Source organism: Python bivittatus, unplaced genomic scaffold (genome assembly GCF_059951505.1).
Source record: "Python bivittatus isolate LINGU-HERP-01145 unplaced genomic scaffold, Pbiv_v1 ctg000480_np1212, whole genome shotgun sequence".
Lineage (NCBI taxonomy): Eukaryota > Metazoa > Chordata > Lepidosauria > Squamata > Pythonidae > Python > Python bivittatus.
This window is the reverse complement of record NW_028277075.1, coordinates 28058441-28079395: the sequence shown is the minus strand read 5'-3', so window position 1 is coordinate 28079395 and position 20955 is coordinate 28058441. Positions and strand designations below refer to the sequence as shown.

Here is a 20955-nt window from a genome sequence, read left to right as displayed (position 1 = left end):
GGCTTCTGTAATTCTCCATGGTTTGTTACTTCTAACTCCAGCTCAGTAGGAACATAGCCTACTCTGAAATTTATCTTTTTCCACATATAAATGCCTAGACCCCCATAGGAACATATGAGGAATGAAGTGTCTGAGTGGGTGGGTGGCAGGCAGGCAGGGAAGGACATCTTGCAATGACCAGGATTAAGCAATGCAGAGAAGGGGAACAGTGAGGTATAGGGAATAGGCACTTGAAGAGTAATTCACAGTAGAGAACACACAAAATACATGGGAAATCAAAATGCACATAAAAATTAAGGATTAGAGCTATCAGACTTAATAGTACTGCTGTATTGGAACTGGTTTAACAAAGGCAGAAGTCTAAGGGAACAAGCTAAGCAGTTGTAATTTACGTAAATTACAATTGCTTTTCAGATGGATAAGGCTAGTTCAGAGCAACTGAGATCTGCTCCAGTCTTGCACACTCAAGAATATAAAACACTGAGTTTTCTGTATAGATTGGCATTCAGTATAGTTCAGCATTCTGTATAGTTTGGAATCAGAGCTACATTCAAACAATTGGGAGAAGGAAATACTCTAGGCTCAATAATAATTAACCAAGGTGATGATTTTTATTTTATCCCCACATTCCCAGGCAGAAAGAGCAACATGGAAGGCCATACTGGTTCATGTTTAACATGTCCAAGCCTTGCTGGCAAATACATCTAGTACCTAAGGTTGATATTTGCTCTGCTTATCACTACTCCTGTTTTTACCTTACTGTATGCACAAATCCGCTTTGCTGTAATATTGATTAGACTGCTGTGCAACTGGGCAACTGTTTAAAACTATAGAATTACCATATCTTAGGTCTTCATCTTTCTTTCTCATCAGTGATGCAATCTGGCAAAACCATGCATTTCATTTGGATATGTAAGTTTCTATATTCTTTGGACTGAAAGTGATCATATTGTTCTTTAACTTCTCCAACTGATACTGTCTTTGCACTTAACAACTTCTATAGACTCTGTATTAATCTTCATGTCTTTATTTCATTAATATTAACCTGCTTTTTAGTATATCACAGTCATAAGACTGTTAGAAACATATACACAATAAATACAACATCCTTCAAACTCAATTAAAATATCTAAGCATAGTACATCAATCAAAACACTGATTGGAATAAAAACATCCTCAAAGTTCTTTTAACATTCATCAATGGAGATACCTTCCTGTTGACGGAACTGTAAAGGTGTATGCCACAACTGAAAATACCTCATCTGTAATACCCACCTCATCTTCACAGGTTTTAATCTGCTAACCTGTGAGCACCACACTGAAAAAAAGATTGATCTAGCTAAAGTAGACTGCCAAAATGAGAATAAAAAATGTTGGGAACAGCACAATGAGATCTTAGAAATCATAGGATAATGAATTGGTCAGTTACATGGAGGGTGCAGTAAGTTGGCCTTGGCTTAGTCATAATGCTAGAGGAAATTAATCCTAGATATCAACTGGGTCAGAATTCCTTCTTTTAACGTGTCAGAATACAATCTTAGCTCCAGGGACACTGAGCTGCCTGGGGGGGGGGGGGGGGGGAGGGTATTGCTGTTCCTTTTCTGGGACTTCTAAAAACAGAGGTAATGCCGACAAAAAGCCAGTGACCTGGAAAACAAGCTTAAATTGAGATGCGTTAGGTTGATGAGCGTCCCCAAGGGATTTCAAGCAGGAGTGTTTAAGTTTGTTTCCTAAGCGGAAAATGAAGGAAGTACAGAATATTTTTTCCCCATTACTTATTCCATTTGAAATCCTCCCCCTGCCCCCCCCCCCCAGCATTCATTGAATACTTTGTAAGGCAGGCAAGCAATACTCCTGTAAGTATCTATGGATTTGTCCATATGATTTGAAGTGAACACTGACAAACTGAAATAATGGAAATGGCATTATTATAAAGGCTGTAAGTGGAGATACTGGAATAACTAAATTTTGCATTCAATTTCTTGCCTGAAATGCTGAAAGAGAACAGGATATTACTATGGACCCAATGTGAAGATCAGAGCATCCATCTAGAAGTAAATCTCATTGAGTTCCACAGAAAAGGAATAATCTTTGTTGGAGGGGTGCAGGATGCCAGGTAGTAAAGCACATCATCCCCAAAATTCATGAGTGCCTACAATTGCATTTTTGGGCTCCTCTTGAAATCTTCCCAGGTTTTCCCTGGATAAAACCAGACGAATGGTTCTGTTTCATTTTTCTTCCCTTCCTCCTTTCTCCCATATTTTTAACAAGTATGATTTCTATTGTTTTAATTTGAGTTTTGTTATTTTAACTGTTTTTATTGTAAATCAAGATCAAGATGCAACTGAGTAGGAAGCATAGGTTTGTATTAAGGAAATAATTATTTATAACTATGTATGTATGTATTGGCTTGTGCTACATGACAATTATTGTTGGAAATAGATAGTTGAAGGGGAATTAGAGTAGGTGCTTGGGGAGACTCAAAGAAATTTTTTTTTTGCTTTTTCCCCTAAAGTCATTTTTGTTTGTTTTTTAAAAATTGGGAAAATAGAAAAAAAAGGGAAAGGATAAAAGCTTTAATTATGTATTTTCTTTTAGAATAATGAATAACACAAGGTGCTCATATATTTCAATATTTCCTTTACATACCCTGCACACAAAGGACTAATAGGTATAAGAACAGAAGAGCTCATCTTAATCTGAGCAAACCCATTTGCAGAATCCAAAGTCTATCAATGAGATGAAGATGAAGTGTCAGCTGCACAAAGGCAGAAATTGTTGATAGAGGTATTCGTTTTTTTCAAAAAAGGACTAAACAGACTGTAACTAAAGGCAAAACACATGTAATAAATCTTGCTGGTTCCCCCTCCCACCCACCCAATTTTCTTAATTCTTTTTTTAAAAAATTAACCCTTGAAGGCCAGAATACATAACCCTGTATTTATGGGAAAATTAAGAGCTTCTCTTATAGTCTGTGGGAAACAATATCTTAAAATATTTTGAAGTTGATTCATTTAGTAAACATAATTATTATCTGAGTAAATTATACTTGGACATTTAATAAGAATACCAGCCATCATAACGTATTAGTATACATATTGGAATTTATGTTGTTAAAATAGCAAAGTAAGCTTGGATCAACAAAGAATGCAATAGAAATAAATATTGCAACTATTTTAGTTTCCCCCAATTTGTTTGGGAAAAAAAGGACTGACCTTAAAATTTCTGGAAATTTTATAGCTCTGGGGTAGGGAGCTAGCAGGTGATAGCACCTGCTGAACTTGGCTGATCTGGAAAAGCTAGCTAGGAGTTGAACGTGGTTATACTTGGATGGAAGATAAGTAGAGAATCCCAGGAGTATGTCTAGACTGGAAAGTTAAGGGGAAAATAACAAGACAGAACAAGGCAGTGGCAAACCATTTCTATACTCTTGCTAAGAAGTTAAGCATGACTGGAGAGTGCCTTTCCTTTATTTTTTAAGGGACTTAAAAAAAAATAGAAGATCAGAGCTTTTGAAGCTTTGTCATCTCCCCACAAGGAACTTTGAAATAAAAAGGAAATGTATCACTGAATTTATAATCCTTCTGATAGATAATATAATGTCTAGGATTTGAGTTAAACAATAATTGGGTGATACTACTTAAAGCAATCTGATCCTCAGGATTTCCAGCCAGCATGATTGGAAATTCTGAGAGCTGTTGATTAAAGATATCTGAAGAACACCAAGTAGGAGAAGGTCAAATTCAGTGATACATTGAATCATGACCAGTATTACTTTTATGCTTCCACTGAAATCTCAATATGACATTGTTCTGAATTCTACCTTGCCCCATTTTTATTTTGAAATATTTTTAGTCTGCCAATTAATGGAGCTATCAGAGCAGGATACGACAAAAATAAAACTTCAGTTTAAATTATACAAAAAATAGAACAACATAAAAAATTCAGCATGCTGCAGCAAAGTAAATTATATCATCATGCAGTCAATTCAGCTATTCCATAATAAACAGCATGAATGGATGATCGTGTCTTTAGCTGTTAGCAGAGTGAAATCAAAGTTGACAGTCTTCTCTGTGCAGGGTAGGGAAAATGTCATGATGGAAGAAGACATCTCTCTGGTCATTTCCAAGTAGGCTTCAAAGGCACTGTGGTATATCAAGATGGAATTTGAGACATGAAAATGACACATGCTTTGGAATGAGGCACAACTATGAAAATACGTGGAAATCGTTAATCATTAGGAAATAGTACGATCATATGCATAAATAGTTTTATCTATAAATTGTGTTCTGCACTTTATATTGATTTATACCAAAAAGTAAATAAATCAAAAGCACTTCAAAAGTCAACTGATTTCAGATTAGCTCAGTTTCATCCAGAAGGAAAATTCTCAGAAATATATGAACAGGATGTGAGGAATCCACAACACAACATCTTTTCATATTGATCTGGTCCCATTTGGAAGTTGGCCACAGTGACTTGGGTAAGTCTATACTGTACTGCATACTGTGACCATGTCTTGGATCTTCCAACCAGCCTAATGAATTAGTAGCAAGCCTTTCAGAGAAAGTTGTCCTGTGTTAAAACACTGCTGATATTTTTTGAAAAAGGGTTTGAAAAGATTGAAACTGAAAAGATTTCAGTTTCCTAGACACAGATCTTAAGTTTTATACAAACTTATATGTGATTTTATGACTTTGGGTTAATAATTGTTAAATAGCTGTGGAGAGAGAAGATTAAGCTGTGAGCTTTGCAGTAGAAGCCAGGGATGAATGACTAAGGCTATTTGGTTAACCTATGGTTCGAACATCTTTTTCTAGGAATAGCTCTTTTGTCTGACATTATGTATTCTAATTAATCCTGGGACGCAGTCCAAAGTAGTGCTTTTTAGTTTAGCTCAGCATTCTGTATATAAATCTCAAATTACTGCTGACAAAACTGATGTTAAATACAAATCAATGAGCATTTTATTCCTGTGTTCTCCAAGATGAACTCTTTAAAAGAAAACTAAAATACTTGCTATGAAGAGGCTCAAATTAATGTTTTGCCTAATGGTTTAAATGAGCAAATTGCCTCCAAGGGCACCTCATGGGAGGAGGGCATATTGACATTACCCTCCCCTTCGGATCCCTCCCAGAACCCCACCTGTACTGAAAGATCCAGATTTTATCTCTTACCAATTCGTTCTGTACCTGCCTTCATATGAAGAAAGACTCTGTTCTCATGCAGTGTCTTTTCCTAGCATCAGATCATTGACTTTGAGGGATGAGACTTCAAGGTCAGGGTTTTGAAGGAGCCTCCACCTAAGTCTTGGTGAGGTGGAAAAAGAGGCCTCATATCTCAAACAAGAGGAGAACTGGTACAATAAATATTCCCCCTTTAAATCTTTTATTTGAATTAGCCAAACCAGTTCTGTGACAGACCTCTAGTTTTCTGAATAACACCACAGTGTCCCCTAAAGCATCTGATAAGTTAACCCTATGCTGAGAGCCCCGAATAAATTAAAATCAATTTTTTAAAAATACCCTCCATTATACTTTTTTAATGTAGTGATGATAATGCCACCAGCTAATTTTTACCAGTTATGCCACTATATAAAGTACATACGAAGTTAGGTTCAGCTGCTAGATAATTTTCTGATTTGTTGGCTATAATTAGCACATCAGCAGTAGAGTATTTTGCTTGATCAGCAAAGCAGCAGTCAGTCTCCCCAAAAATGCTGGCTTTCAGTCATCCTCAACTTTCTATAGAACTGAGAGTGGCACTTAAGAAGAAAAATAAAAGGGAAGAACCAGCAGTGATGAGAGCCTGCCTAACAACAACCAGGTGGTAGGCCCACATGATCTAGCTCCAATGTGTGCCAAAAATCAAGAGCTGTTCAAGTAACAAGTAATTAAATAAGCTAAGCTGACTGTGCTGATTTTGTTTGGAAATTCTCTGTTGCCTTCTTTTATTTTCTTGAACTTTCTTCCTCCCCTCCCCCAAATTCTTTCTGTATCTAGAGATTGGACTTTAAAAAGGGAATGTCTCATTAAAATCTTCCCCATATGCAAGACTGCACAATTACACAGCTACCCATTCTAGTCCTGGATTTTTGCTTCAGAATAGAGTTTGCTAAGTTCTGGACTTTAGGCAGGGAGATGCAAAACAGTTTTTTATTTCATAGAGCTGTAGTGAAGGGCGGATATTAGCAGAAAATCTAAAAGCACCAGCTGCACAAAATAAGGTGTGTCGGGAGGTTGAAACAAACTGGTGGCGATCTATTGTAAGAAAACAAAAAAAAAGCCACTATGTGCTTCATTGATTACAGAAAGATCTTTGATTGTGTCAGTCATATCAAGCTGTGGAATGTGCTCTGAAAAATGGGAATCCTGGCACATCTCATTGTCCTGTGAGAAACTTATATACAGGTCAGGAAGTCACAGTATGGACAGATCATGGTGAAACAGACTAGCTCCAGGTTGGCAAAAGAGTGCAACAAGGCTATATACTCTCCCCTTATTTATTCAACCTACATGCTGAATATATATTAAGGGAAGCTGGATTGGAAGATGATGAGCATGGTTTTCAAATTGGAGGAATAGGCATCAATAATCTGTGTTCTGTTGATGACATTACCCTGATAGCTGAAAATGCACAGGATCTGCAAGCTCTAGTAATAAACATCAAGAAGCACAATGAAAAAAATGGGACTAACATTAAATATAAAAAAGACCGAACTAATGAAAATAGGTAAAACAATCAGCCTTAGCATTTACAGTGAAGATATTGAAGTGGTGGGTGGCTTCTGTCTTTTAGGCTCAATCATCAACAGTAAAGGAACAAGCAGTCAAGAAATACACCACAGACTTATACTTGGTAGAGCAGCCATGAAGGCCTTGGAAAAGATATTCAAATGCTGTGATGTGTCTATTCCTACAAAGATCAGAATTGTTCAAGCAATGGTATCCCCTGTGATACTCTATGGAAGCAAAAGTTGGACTTGGAAGAAGCAAGATAGCAAGAATATTGATACTTTTGAACTTCTATGTTGGAGATGACTCCTGGGAATATTATGGACAGCCAAGAAAATAAACAAATGGATCACTGAACAAACCAATCCAGAGTTCTCACTCGAGGCAAAAATGACTAGGCTCAAATTATCCTACTTTGGACACATATGCAAAGACCTAGCTCTCTGGAGTAGGCTCTAATGCTGAGAATGGTAGAAGGAAAGAGAAGAACAGGATGACCAGCAGCAAGGTGATGGACTCACTTACAGCAGCAATGAGTGCACTATTGGAAGACTTGAAAGACCAAGTTAGGAACAGATCATCATGGAGAAAATCTATGTGGTCACTAAAAGTCAACAACGACTTGATGGCACGTAATCATTCAATATAGGCTTTTATAGTGTGAGAATGTTAGAAATATCCTGCCTAACTACTATATTTCTTGAGGTTGGTTTCTATATGTACAACAAGAGTTAGTTATTATAATTTGTTCTGATCTTTTCATCTAGACATTCCATATTCCAAATCCTAAAATGTGGAATATATGTAATACTTAAAACACAAAGTTTGCTCTTTTGATGAACCTCCTTGGTCCTTTGGAGTTTCACCACTACTTCCCTTATTATTATTTAAAGCCTGTTCTTAATTTTGTTGGAAATTGCTGGTTTCCATTGTCTGGTAAAGTTTGCTAAATAATGGTACCAAAAAAAGTATGAGGAAAAGGCTCAGGTAGAAGAGAGGAAGGGGTTCTTTTGCTCTCCTTAATGAGCAAGCCACTGTCAGATTTGCCCAACCTGATGTGCTCACTAGGAATTATGGGAGTTGAAGCCCAGGAGATCTAGAAGGATTCCGATTAGGAAATGTATGAGATAAAGAACTCATACACTGTGAAGTCATGGATTGTGCATCGTGGGTACAGTAGCTATTCAGTGCAAAGACAAAAGAAGGTAATCTTATGAAATGCCAGCTGTAAAGTCTCTGAGGGAAAAGGAAGAAATGACAAGAAATGGCTGGAGTTAAATTTTTATTTAAAAGGAGAGGCTGGTTCCATTACATGCCATGCTGTTACTTGAAGTAACATTTTTTAAAAATAGAGTTTCCACATTTCCACTTCCTTTTTTAAAATTTGGGGCCAAGTCAAGGGTAATGAGACAGCAGATGTGTGTGTGTGTGTTTTTACTACCAAACTTTGTTGAAATAAAAGCTGCTTCTTGTTGGAAAAAAAATAATTATTGAGTGTTGCCATGCTTTATAAGATATTTATATATTCTCTTGAGTTCTGTCTTTTTCTGTATCTGAAGAGCAGTTGAAGTGAGAGAACTGTTCACCTTTACTTCCTGGTTAGTCTCTCTACTGAAGTATATCAGCACAATCCTAAAAACTAAGCAAGAGATGAACCATTGCAAATGGATTAATATTAAATTATACCAGTTAGTTTCATCATTGGGAGTACGATGATGTGGATTTGCATAAGTTGCCCTTTCTCAACCTTTCCTCTATTTTCTTAATTTGTTTGTAGGAATTTATAGTGTTTCTTGACAATTATCACCCAGACAATATATAACAAAACTGAAGAAGAGTTATTAAAACAATGCTAAAAAAATTGAGAATTTATTACAAGAGTTGTAAAAGTCCTAGAGAGATGTTTTAAAATTCTTTTTGAAATGCCAAGGGAGTGGTGAACTACTCCAGCTGACTTCAGTGCAGAGTTTTGACCTTCAAGATCAAATTTGCTCCATAGACTTAGGTTGGTTAAAAAAAAGTCCTTGCAGAAAAAAAATCACTGATGGGAAGGTAAAACCCCTGCCAAGGAGCCGTAGAGTAATAACATTCCTTGATGGAGATATGTGCTTCTACCATGTTCTCCTAGCCAATATTTGGCAAAGAAAGATTTCCAGCCCACAACTGCTTCATACATCATCCCGATCTACCAATTGTTTTCTTCACAGTACAGAATAGAGGAGGGTTGCCTGGTATCTTACCTTCCATCTCTGTTCTGTGACTGTTATATACATAAAATAACTAAAAGCCATTTCCTTTGGATTGTCCATGCTAATTAGCTACAGTATGGCTTTCAGTGGCTCTGAAAAGTTCTGTGATATGTGTGTGTGCACGCGTGCATGCATAATCGATTGTTATTAAACTCTCTGCTCTTTTATCTCATGCCTGTTGTTCATGTCTCTCTCCCTGCTTTTACCTGCCTTTTCTCCCATTTTGCCAGTTAACAAGGTTTTTTGAGGTTTATTTAATAAATAAACATCAAGGTCATTTTTTGCTAACTGCACTGAGTGGTGTGTGTGCTTCCTCTGATCTGAATATAAGGATTGCCTGGGAGTGTGCCGGAAGCAGACTAAACTGGAACTTATCCACAGTAATTTTCCAGCAAAGATAAGGGGAAAATCAGTTAGCAGATGAACCCCCCCCACACTGATGAGTGATGCATTACTGTCCTTGTGCAAGTATGTGGATAAGCAAAATTTGTACATTTTGGAGCATACATGTGATTAAGTATCAGCTATTTGACTATTGCTTGGGTGCACCTATCCCCACAAATCTCTTTTGCACTTTTAATTTGTATATAATGTAGCCTATCAAATTTAGGACTACATGTTCTGGCCTACAGAAATCCAGATGACCACTTGATGGCCACAAAGAGATACAGAAAACTCTTTGCTGCCCTCAAGCTGTCATTTGGATCTTTTCAGCCAAGGTCTCATAGCCCTAATCATAATACAAAGGTTAGCTTGGGAAAATACATGGGCTTCTTTTGGATGGATGGATGGATGGATGGATGGATGGATGGATGGATGGATGGATAGATAGATAGATAGATAGATAGATAGATAGATAGATAGATAGATAGATAGATAGATGCACAGAATATTTTCTGAGTTTTTATTCCCTATGGAAAAAAAATATGTGGAAAAGAAAACCCTTATGTTTTGATGCATTCTTAGTATCCCTATCATTCCCAGAGGATTCAGAACCAGGATCTAAGTGAGAGTTTAAGTGGACCCTATCTTGTATCAATGGGCTATTGTAAACTTATGTGGTGGCAGCTTTTCTGTATTCAGTCCTGGATAGCTTAGAGCTTTCATTTAAAGGTCTTCAGTGCCCCAATACAACATTGATAGGAGGCACTGGGGAGTAATGATGGCTGTTTAATGCCACCCAGTATAAGGCTACCAGATCTGAGCTTCAAAATATGAATAATCGCTAGATGACTGCAAAGAGTTAGAATTTCCTCTATTTCTTTGATGCAATCTAGTGATTACTCTTGTATCTAGGGTAAGTGTCATTGAAGTAATACGGGACAGCTTCTTGCTTGCACACTCTCTTTCATCTTGTCCCGGTATAGAATCAATTCCATTAGTTACTTCCTCTGTATAGTAAACTATTGTTTGTAATTAACCCACCGTCACATATAATGGCTTACACTTTTAATCCTAGTTTGACGGTAAGTTCAAACCATAACTTATTTGGTTGTGACAGCCCTCCGAGGTAGACCAGACTTGGACACCAAAATTATGAATACTAAAACTGCTTTTATTATAGAGTTACAGTAACAGAATCTTGCAAATCTGAACGTGGCTCTCACGTCCCTGCCTTTATCTTAAAAGGAACTAGGAAGGGTCAAGCCTGAGACGCTTTCTCAAATTACGTTCCTGCTTTGGATTCCAATTTCTCTTATTTGACCATTGTCATGGCGGTGGCTCTTCCTCCTGTTCCTCAAGGTTATTCTCACAGTCCCTTACAGGTTGCATGTCATTTCTAATGGTTTGTACTAAACAGGATGTAATGGATTAATATTTAAGGAACAGGAGGGAGCAGCTCACATAAACATCTAAGCATAAGCTATCTCGTGACTAGGAAACTTTTCATTCTTTTTTAATGGAAAGCTTGCATGTTGTGAAGCAGAACACCCAGTATCGTGGCCCTCTTAAATTAATCCTCATCTGAAGGCATGGAAGAACAAAGGCTGGATAATCCATCTGGTGACCCTGATGCTGAGGAGTTAGGACCTAACTCTCAGGGCTTAGCACGGGGATGGGCAACTTCTAGTAGTCCAGGGCTGCATTTCAGCCCCCCCATCTTCTGGAAGGGCCATTCAGTTATGCAGTGACATCAACAGAAGCAGTGTGAACATTTCCTTCCCTTGTTTGTGGAAGGCTGGAGATGGAAGTGACAGAAGGCAATATATACAATTCTCAGTCTTAACTGCTGCGACCCAAAAAAATGGCCTGAAGGCCACCGGATTTTTAGATATGTTCAAAGCAGTGTCAGTGTGTGGGAGCTGAAATAGACTTATTCCCAGTGAATCTGAAACTTGTAAACTGATTTGACCAGTACCAGAGAACAGTAGCTTTTTAAAGCTATTTAAAAAGCTTTGCAAGACAACAAGCAGGCATCGGAAAAATGTTGCAGTTTAACCTGGACTACTTTGTGCCATGAATACAAGCCATTGCTCTGACTCCCCAGCTAACACAACCTCTCCTAGTATTGTAACAATGCTTTGCTGCCTAACCTTTGAATCTTGCTGCAGATATTGGATTCCACTGAATTATGGACCTAACCTTAACAACACTCTCTCTTAGTGACTCTGTTGTAAGTAGTTTATGCAGATTTTATTATTATGTGAGATCCAGGTTGGGAGACTGTCTCTAGTGTTGTCTTTATTGAGACAAATGGCTCTGTGTTCAATTACATTGCACCTGTAAGAGTTGAGAACCAGGGTATGAATTCTCCATGATTATTAGATTGGAAAATGAAAGTGGAATCTTGTATACCTGGTAATGTTCTCCACAGTCATGTGCTCTCTAGGTGTGATGGAACTACAACTTTCATTGGCCTTACTGGTTGGGAATATTCTTTTTAATATCCAGGAGGCCCCACAAAATGATATAATAATAAAGTATTTATTTATTACATTTGTATGGCTGTCCATCTCAAATGGATGACTCTGGGTGGCTAACAATTAAAAACAATAAAAAACAGTAAACAAAATTATAAATAACATAAATAGCAGCCAAGAAACCAACTCACAACAATGCTGATAATCATTCCAGTTAGCAAAACCAAGAAATGGGCTCACCCACACCATCAGGGCCCCAGACTCAATGGCAAAACTCAGTACAAATAAAAACATAATGTTACATTCCATTGTTTAGTCTTATTCCTCTGATAACTAAATATTCCATTCTTAAACTGAACAGAGAGTTCAGGTGCAGACTTACAAGCACAAATAAAGTGGAGTACTAACATAAATTAGATATATGAGAATAAAAGGTCTTCTGGTGTTGGTGTTTTTCATTCACACTTGCATGTTTTCTCAGCTTCCACCAACAAATTGCAAGGCTTTTAAAGAGTCCTTCCAGCTGTGAAGCTATTGAAAGGTAGATATTCCTGCTAGCATGAGTATCTGTAGAGCTTCAGACTTATTCAGTCAACAGTTTTAGGCTTAGCAGAGGATAAAATAATTGTTACTTACTGCAGCATTAACAATATAATTTTAACATTTAGGAACAGCAGTAACCAGCCACTGTTATCTCAGTTAACACAAACAGAAGGAAGCGCACTGAAATAATTGGATTTCTACCTTTAATTGCAGTGCGGAGAAGGGGCACTATTGAAATCAGCCAAGAATCAATTCTAGCGTCTAATGATTTTGATTATAATTTGTTTTGGAGGAGGATTCCTGGTTTTCCAGTCTTGAAAGTGACTTGTTAAGTTTTCATCTTTTATACCAGGGGTCCTCAAACTTTTTAAACAGGGGCCAGTTCATGGTCCCTCAGAATGTTGGGGGGCCAGACTATAGTTGGAAAAAAACATGAGGGTCCCTCCCGCGGAGTATGAGGAGAGGAGGAGAGCCGCAGGACCCAGCATACCTGTCATGTAGAATAGTCCGGCTCTGTGATCTCCCTCCTCGTGCATTGCCTGCAGCTCCCGACACAGCACCAACACTTCCGCTTCTGACAGACAGCAGCGACAGCCAATCAGGCAGGTGGGCTGGATAAATGACCCTGGCGGGCTGTATCTGGCCCACGGGCCGTAGTTTGAGAACCCCTGTTTTATACTATCTTTTCTCCTCTCCTTCCAACTCCTTAAGTTTATCATGTTTTTGAATTCCCCTCACTGACACAACTGGATGTGTATTGACTGAACCTAGAGCTTTTTAAAATTTCAGTAAACAGGTTAGTAGAATAACCAGAAAAATTTAGAACTGCATTAGCAAGGACACTTTCCTCTACATATCATATGGAGAGGCAAACTTTTATGCTCTGTTCTTAATTGTCTGCCATATTAGTCTGCACTCAAAAAGAGGATTTGGGCAGAAAAAGTGAAAGTGGCAATAAGGAAAAAATAAATCACTTGAATCTCTAAGCATTAATTATCTGCCTTAATATTCAATAATTTAATCCAGGTTTTGGTGTCAAATGAAGGGGAACATCTGAGGGCATGGGAGGGGGCTTATATGTTCCAAGACCATAACTTGTCCACTCCTTCTCTGTGCCATTGTTTTCCTCCTTTCTTTTTGCTTTCTTCTCCACTTCTTAAAAGACTGATTATGTTTTAATGTTTTTTTAAAAAGTATGACCTTCACACCTTTCTAATTCTGATTTTTTATAAGTATTTAAGTAGAAGAGTTTGGAAAGTATGAGAGTCTATTATTTTTATATGGCAGAAGGCATCTATGAACTATGGAAACATTGACTAAAAAGATTTCAGAGTTTAAGTAGAAATAGTTGAGATTAATGGTGTGTATCTGGATGTATAGACATTAAAGTTAGAGATCTGAATGATTAATGTATATGTATCTGGGGGATTGTTACCAGCCATTTGAGTTAGATCAGTAATTCTTAAATCACTGTTATTTGTGAGTCATTCTACTTTAGTGGTACTTTGCTTCTGAATTTCTTTAACATTTCTAGTGCATTCTTCTCCAGCCTGACTTTTCCAGAAGTGCTTGACTGTAGTTTCCAAAAATCCTACTCAGAATAGATGTTGGCTCTTCTGCTGCAGCTATGTTTAATGTATGTTCATATGGAGTTTGTCAAATGCCTCGAAAAACCAACATACTTCTCTGTTATTGTCAGGTTCAACCCAAAGAACTCCAAGAGACAATGCAAATACAGTTCTGTTGCGTTTATTAGCTTCATCCTCAGGACAGAAATCTCACCAGACTGAACCCTAGTTCCCAAGCCAGCCAGCCAGCCAGCCAGCCACAACACCGTGAATTCCTTAGGGAGGTGCCAGCCTCATCTTCTTGAACTTCCCACGCTCCTGTTGGGGGCTAAGAACATGCTTATCTCCCTGAGCCTGGCCTTCATAAGTCCATTCCATCACAGTTATTTTTATTATGGGCTCAAAACCTAGTTGAAAGTTGACTATGAGTTATAGCTTCAGCCAACCAATTCTATCCAAAATATTTTGGCAGTGTATTTGGGCATCTGTGTGTGTGTGTGTGTGAGAGAGAGAGAGAGAAAGAGGGTGTTTAAGAAAGATTAGAATTAAGATAAATATTTTTTGGTCGCTGTTTTCAGTCCACGTATTAAAAGGATCATTAATGTATACAAGTTGAAAATGAGTTAGGAAACGACTCATAAAAAATTTAAACAAATATGAAGGCAGTTTGTCAAAATGTATCTTTTAATTTAGAATGCAACTGTACCTTGAAAATAAATGAATATATCTGATAAACAATTCAAATAATTGAGTTCAATTTGGTCCATTTAATTTTATTGTACACAGCAGAGAATGAACAAAGCATCTATTAGGACATTATGCAAATGTTTCTTGAAGTTGTTAAATAACTCTTCCATTCCAATCACACCAAAGAAGAGAATTTGGCAAAAGGATATTAAGAGCTGCATTAGTTATTTGCAAAATATATAGTTTAAGAAACCCCTGTCCTCATACTTGTACTAGCAGCATGCAACACAGTTCAATATGCGTATTCTTTCAAGCTCAAAGCACTTTTGAAATGATCAGAACAGCCTATTTCAAATGGCTGATGGGTGACTTGAATGGCTGATTTCATTTCTGAAATTGAATACTGTATTTTAAATTCAAGATATTTTACACATCAGTATTTGGTACCATTGTAATCCTTTGCCTTTTGTAGCCTTGAAGGTATTCAGCTCAGAAATTTGGATCCTAGGATTGCACATCCTTGTGACACTAGTGCTACCCTCAATTATGAAAGTGACATGTTGGCAAAGTGAGGATATCCCTCCCCCCTCTCTATCCAATCTTCATGTAGTGGAAGGACCTGTCCATGTTCCACAGAGTTTTCCACAGAGTGAAGATAATGTGAGCGGAAGGATTGCAATTGTACCCAGCATTTACCTTCTGTGTCTTAATTACTTGCAGTCTTAATGTCTTAAGTTTCCTGGAGGTTTATTAATGCAGATCTTTAAATTGAAGGAGAGAAGGAATTAATATGTAACCAACAGTATGTACTTTCCTTTCCCTAATGCCTTCAAATTAGTAATTCTCTGGCATTGCCTCAGCAGAATCAATAAAAGTAAATGGTCTTTGTGCCAGTAAGTTTTTTGTTTGTTTGCTAAATGGTTGCAGTTTTAATTTGGAGACTTCTTTTAGATGCAGATGGCCTGCAATTTGCTTGGTTTTCTATTACTCTGCTGCATGGGTATTTAATGATGGACAATGATTTGGGAACTGCATCAGAACCTACTGAAAAATATAGTTTGAACTTTACTTTTATTTATGGCTTTGCATATATAAAGTTGCTCTCTTGTCTGCTGCTTGCAAGAGTTGACAATAGGAACCTAGACTTTATTTTACTTTTAACTTTCTGGTAAATGAAAATGTTGCTGAGTTTGCCTCAAAAAGTGCCTCAGTACAATATAAAAGATGATACTAGATTGCTATTGTGCTAGCATCACAGAGAAAAAGGTGGCACAGAAACTTGGGAGAGGAGTTTTTTATAATTTTCTGTGTCATCACATCTGTTTTACTGACTCAGCTTCTCTCCGAATAGGGTGAAGAAGCACCATTGCTGACTTAATAGTCAATAGACAATACCAGTCTATTATTATTGAGTGCTGTGAGCTTGGCTTTCTTTTTGTAGACATTTCATTACCAAACTAGGTAACATCATCAGTGCTGTGGCATGGGGAAGCAAGGGTTGTTAGCTATTTTTATATAGCAAGTTGCCCTACCAGCTTTGTGTGGGTTTGAGTAGGATGTGTTGATTGGGGATATGGTTTCTTTTTTGATTGGCATGCTCTTGTCTGAGATTTAGGGTGGGGATTAGGTGCTGGCTCCAGCTTCTCTGGGTGTTGGTTAATAGGTGTATGATAAGGGAGAATGTGCTCAGGGCTATTTTCCTCTTCTTTCAACCTTTGTTGTTCCTTCTGAACAGTTGATAAATGGGGTTATTTATTTATTTATTTATTTTTTCATGTTCAAGATTCATTCCTTTGTAATTCCTGAAAATATTGTGTAATTCCTGAAAATAATGCCTTCTTGATTTGGGACTCAGGTGGGAGAATTGTGCACTTTTTGTCTCAGAGAATGCTTCTTTAACAATTGGCAAGCACAAAGGAATTTTGATGCTTTTACAGGAGAAAAGTAATAGGGAAATATGTGGGACTGCCTGGAATGCCCATTTAGTAACATAGTGGGCAAGGCTCTTTCACCTTGCATAATTTTCTGGATGATCTCTTGTTATTTTGAACAAGGCGTCGGAAGAAAATAAAGTAAGTTGCTTAAACATGCTGCAACTCAATGGTTAAACATGTTTTCCACACTTGAAAGGGTCCTAAAACATTATTTCATATTTCACTATGGTGATGAGTTTGTTCCATTCAAATGCCACCAAAGAGGAGAAATAGATCAGTCTTTTGGAAACTTGTTGTTTATCCTACCATAATGAAGCTATAGCGATATCTGTTATAATGCTTTATTAAACCATCTATCATATTTGAGAAGAAAAATGGTATACTGTTGAGATTACTAAGTAAGATTTCCAGAAGCTAGATCAAGACTTTTCATCTGTTTTCCTATAGTGGAACTCATAAAAAAGCTGGATTTTGATGGATCATCAGTAATTATCAAGTTCTGTGTTGAAGCAAGACTTTTCTGGCGTATTTTACTATAAATGAAGTTAATATTCTAGTTTAGTGATGCAATAATGATGGTAGCAGTTGTGTTTGATCCTGTGGAGCCGTATTTTTCAACCTCGGCAGCTTGAAGACATGTGGACTTCAACTCCCAGAATTTCCCAGCCAGTCTTTCCCAATCCACACATCTTCAAGTTGCCAAGTTTGAGAGACACTGCTTTAGAGGAATAAATCTCAGCTACTTATAGATAGAGATTTTTCTGGAACAATTTCTTGGTATATTACGGATCAGACAATGTACGGAGTTCATGTAGTAGCTGCCATGTGCCTTGAGAAAATAAGGGTGGATCAGTTTGGGCTTAGCTGTCCAAACTGCAGGATTCAGCCATGAGAAAGTTACAGCTTCCATTTTTTCTCCTCTCATTTTGTAAGGTATGTGTCATTCAATAGTAGTGTTTTTTCTGTGGGTTTTTTTTTTGGCGAAGGCATTTTAGCATGGCTAGAAAAACTATTATAACCATGATAGATTAGAAGTTTCTTATGGAAGCCAGCAGAAGGACATACTACAGTGTGACACATGCACAGTTCAGAAATTTGAGAAACCTTCTGTATTTCATAATGACATCCAAAATCAATATATTCAAAGTATACAAATACTGTATTCTAAATGGTTACCAGGCACTGATCTAATCCCTAAAGCAAAACACAGTACATGTGGAAATTGCAGCCCTCAGCTCCGATTCTCATTCATTATTTAGATATGTTTCTTAGTTTGAACTGGGAAAATATTGTTCCCACAATGCCAAAAACTGCTTTAGCCACATTACTAATATCTTGCTTTGTTGAATATGCTAGGAGTAACAAACAAAAAAAGAAAATTGTGCAACACACATCCTTATTTCTGATCCTGACATGCCAGCAGGATTTCATTTTAAGCTAAGTGTAGTGATTTTACTTTTCACTTTCACATCAAAGATGTACACATAGATGAAGATGAAATGATGGTCTCATTTGATGTCACGGCATTCTTTACATCCATAAATCCAGAACTAGTGAAAGAATCCATATTAGCAGTACTACGCAACACACCTGACCTAACCAAATACACCCAGATCGAAATACCCAGAATCATGGACCTCATCAACCTCTGCCTCACTACCTATTTTCAGTTTGATGGACAAATATACCAACAAATCAGAGGCACACCCATGGGATCACCACTGTCAGGACTCATAGCAGAGATTGTAATGCAATGCCTAGAAACTATAGCACTTCCACACATACAACCTAAAGTATGGATCCGGTATGTAGATGACACCTTTGTTATAATAAAAAAGGAACAACTAGAGAAGACACATGAAACCATCAACAACATCTTCAAAGGAATAAAATTCACCAGAGAGGAAATAAACAACAACACGCTACCCTTCCTGGATATCCTCATCAGCAGAGGAAACAACAGCAAATTAGAAACCCAAGTCTATCAGAAGACAACCCACACTAATCAAGTACTCCATTACCAAAGTAACAACCCAACCTCCCACAAGAGGAGCTTTGTAAAAACATCATTCAAATGAGCGCAAATGCATTGCAGCAACCCAGAACAGCAGAAAAAGGAAACAGACCACCTATACAACATCTTCCAACAAAATGGATATCCATGCAACTTTATCGAAAAGTACCTGACCACTCAATCTACTACAACACAACCAACACAAGCTATGAAAAGGATAACACTCCCATACATCAGAAACGTCTCAGAAACTACCAGCAGACTATTACAACCACATGGCATCTCCATAGCACTCAAACCAACTGAAGTCCTTCAAAACATCTTAAGCAAACCAAAAGACCCAGTAGCCCAAGAAGAAAAAACAGGAGTCATCTACAACATACAGTGTAAGGACTGTAACAACCACTATGTAGGACAGACAGGCAGAAGGCTTGCAGAGCACAACCATGAACACCAACTAGCAGTCAGAAGACATGATGAAAACTCCTTAATCTCATAACACATGGACAGACTTCACCATAGTTTCAACTGGAAAACGGCCAGCATCTTAGACCAAGCTAAATCCAAAAATGCAAGGGAATTCTTGGAAGCTTGGTATTCAGACAAAGTAGCCATCAACAGGCACATAGAGATAAACAACATCTACACACTATTCAAAAGAGACAATAGCAAGGAAAACAAAAGACCAGAGGATCTCCTTACCAGCAATCATTACCCAGATAAGAAGAGATTAACACCAAGATTATGACCAGACATACAATCAAGCAGTAAACAATACCCTAATCAAGGAATTACCAGAGGGAAAAAACAAAACAAAACCTCCACCCCCACCAATACTGGCAGGACATGCCACAGTATATAAACAGAGCAAACCCCATTCCATTTTAGCACTGAAGATGTTACCTAGCCGGGTAATAAAACATTTGAAAGAAAACAACCAAGCTCAGAGAACCAGCTGCTTAATGCCAGGTCAGTTAACAACAAGGCCCCCCTCATATGTGACTTGATCACCGAGGAGGGGGAAGACCTGGCATGTATTACCGAGGCCTGGCTGGGCCCCGAGGGAGGGGTGCCCCTCTCAGAAATTTGCCCAGCTGGGTTCACGATGTGGCACCAGCCGAGAGGCCAGGGCAGGGGACGAGGGGTGGCTGTTATGATCCGGGAATCTCTAGTGGCCTTCAGGGGCATTGCTCCACAAGTTTCTGGCTGTGAGACACTGTTCATTAGGTTGGGCTCCCGCAAACAGTTGGGAGTTCTGCTATTGTACCAGCCTCCCTGCTGCGTGGCAGCCTCCCTGCCTGAGCTGCTGGAGGCCATCGCGGGGCTGGCGGTGGAGTTCCCCAGGCTTATGGTCCTGGGGGACTTCAACCTGCCATCCCTGGGGCAGTCCTCGGACGCAGCTCAGGAGTTCATGGCTACCATGGCAGCCGTGGGCCTGTTGCAAATGGTGCGGGACCCAACCCGAGACAGTGGCCACATGCTGGATTTGGTTTTCTTGTTGGAGCAATGGCAAAGTGATCTGAGGGGAGATTTACAGCTTTCCCCGTTGTCATGGTCAGATCACGTCCTGGTGACCCTGAGTTTCTCTTATGCCACCCCCCTCTGCAGGGAGGCTGGACCCATGCAATTGGTCCACCCCGGCACCTGATGGACCCATCAGGGTTTCAGAGGGAGCTGGGGGATATTCCCGTGGACCTGCTGCACGGTCCAGCGGAGGCCTTGGCTGCTGCCTGGAATAGGGAGGTGGCTGGGGCCTTGGACAGGATCACGCCTACGCGACCTCTCTTGCCACATCGGCCCCGACACTCCCTGTGGTTTACGGAGGAGTTGAGGGTGCTGAAGAGGGTTACGAGACGTCTAGAGCGCCGCTGGAGAAAGACAAAGACTGAACCCAACCGAACACAGGTCAGAGCCACTGTTAAGGCCTACATTGTGGCAATAAGGGGGGCAAAGCGCCAATACTTTTCTGCCCTTATTGCGTCCGCAGAATGCCGCCCAGTGGCCCTGTTTAGGATCACTAGGTCCCTCCTTGGCAAGGGGGATGTGGGGGTTCATTTGCAGGGCTGTGCAGAAGAATTTTCAGGGCATCTGCAGGACAAAGTCGCTTGGATTCATTCCAAGTTAGACTCCGAGCGTGGGGCAGGGTCTGGGGAGATACCAGGGGACCGTTCTTACCCAGTTATCTGGGAACAGTTTGATCCTGTTGCTCCTGAGGAAGTGGACAGGGTCCTGGGGACTGTGAAGGCCACCAGTTGCCATCTTGACCCATGCCTCTCCTGGCTGGTGAAAGCAGCTCGGGAGGTGACATGTGGTTGGATCCAGGTGATGGTTACTACATCCTTGCAGGAGGGGGTGTTTCCGGCCG

The 20955-nt window shown here is 39.0% G+C and overlaps 1 protein-coding gene across 8 annotated transcripts in view; it reads left to right on the top strand.

Annotated features, from left to right (window-relative positions):
- Positions 1-20955, top strand: part of RGS6 (regulator of G protein signaling 6) — a 250205-nt gene that overhangs the window by 24961 nt on the left and 204289 nt on the right. Inside the window, exon 2 of one of the 8 annotated variants that reach the window (XM_088145563.1) lies at positions 874-912. The exons of the other annotated variants lie outside the window; for them this stretch is intronic. The gene's annotated coding sequence lies outside the window, so the exon portion shown is untranslated. The remainder of the gene's footprint in view (positions 1-873; positions 913-20955) is intronic. 8 annotated transcript variants of the gene reach the window in all.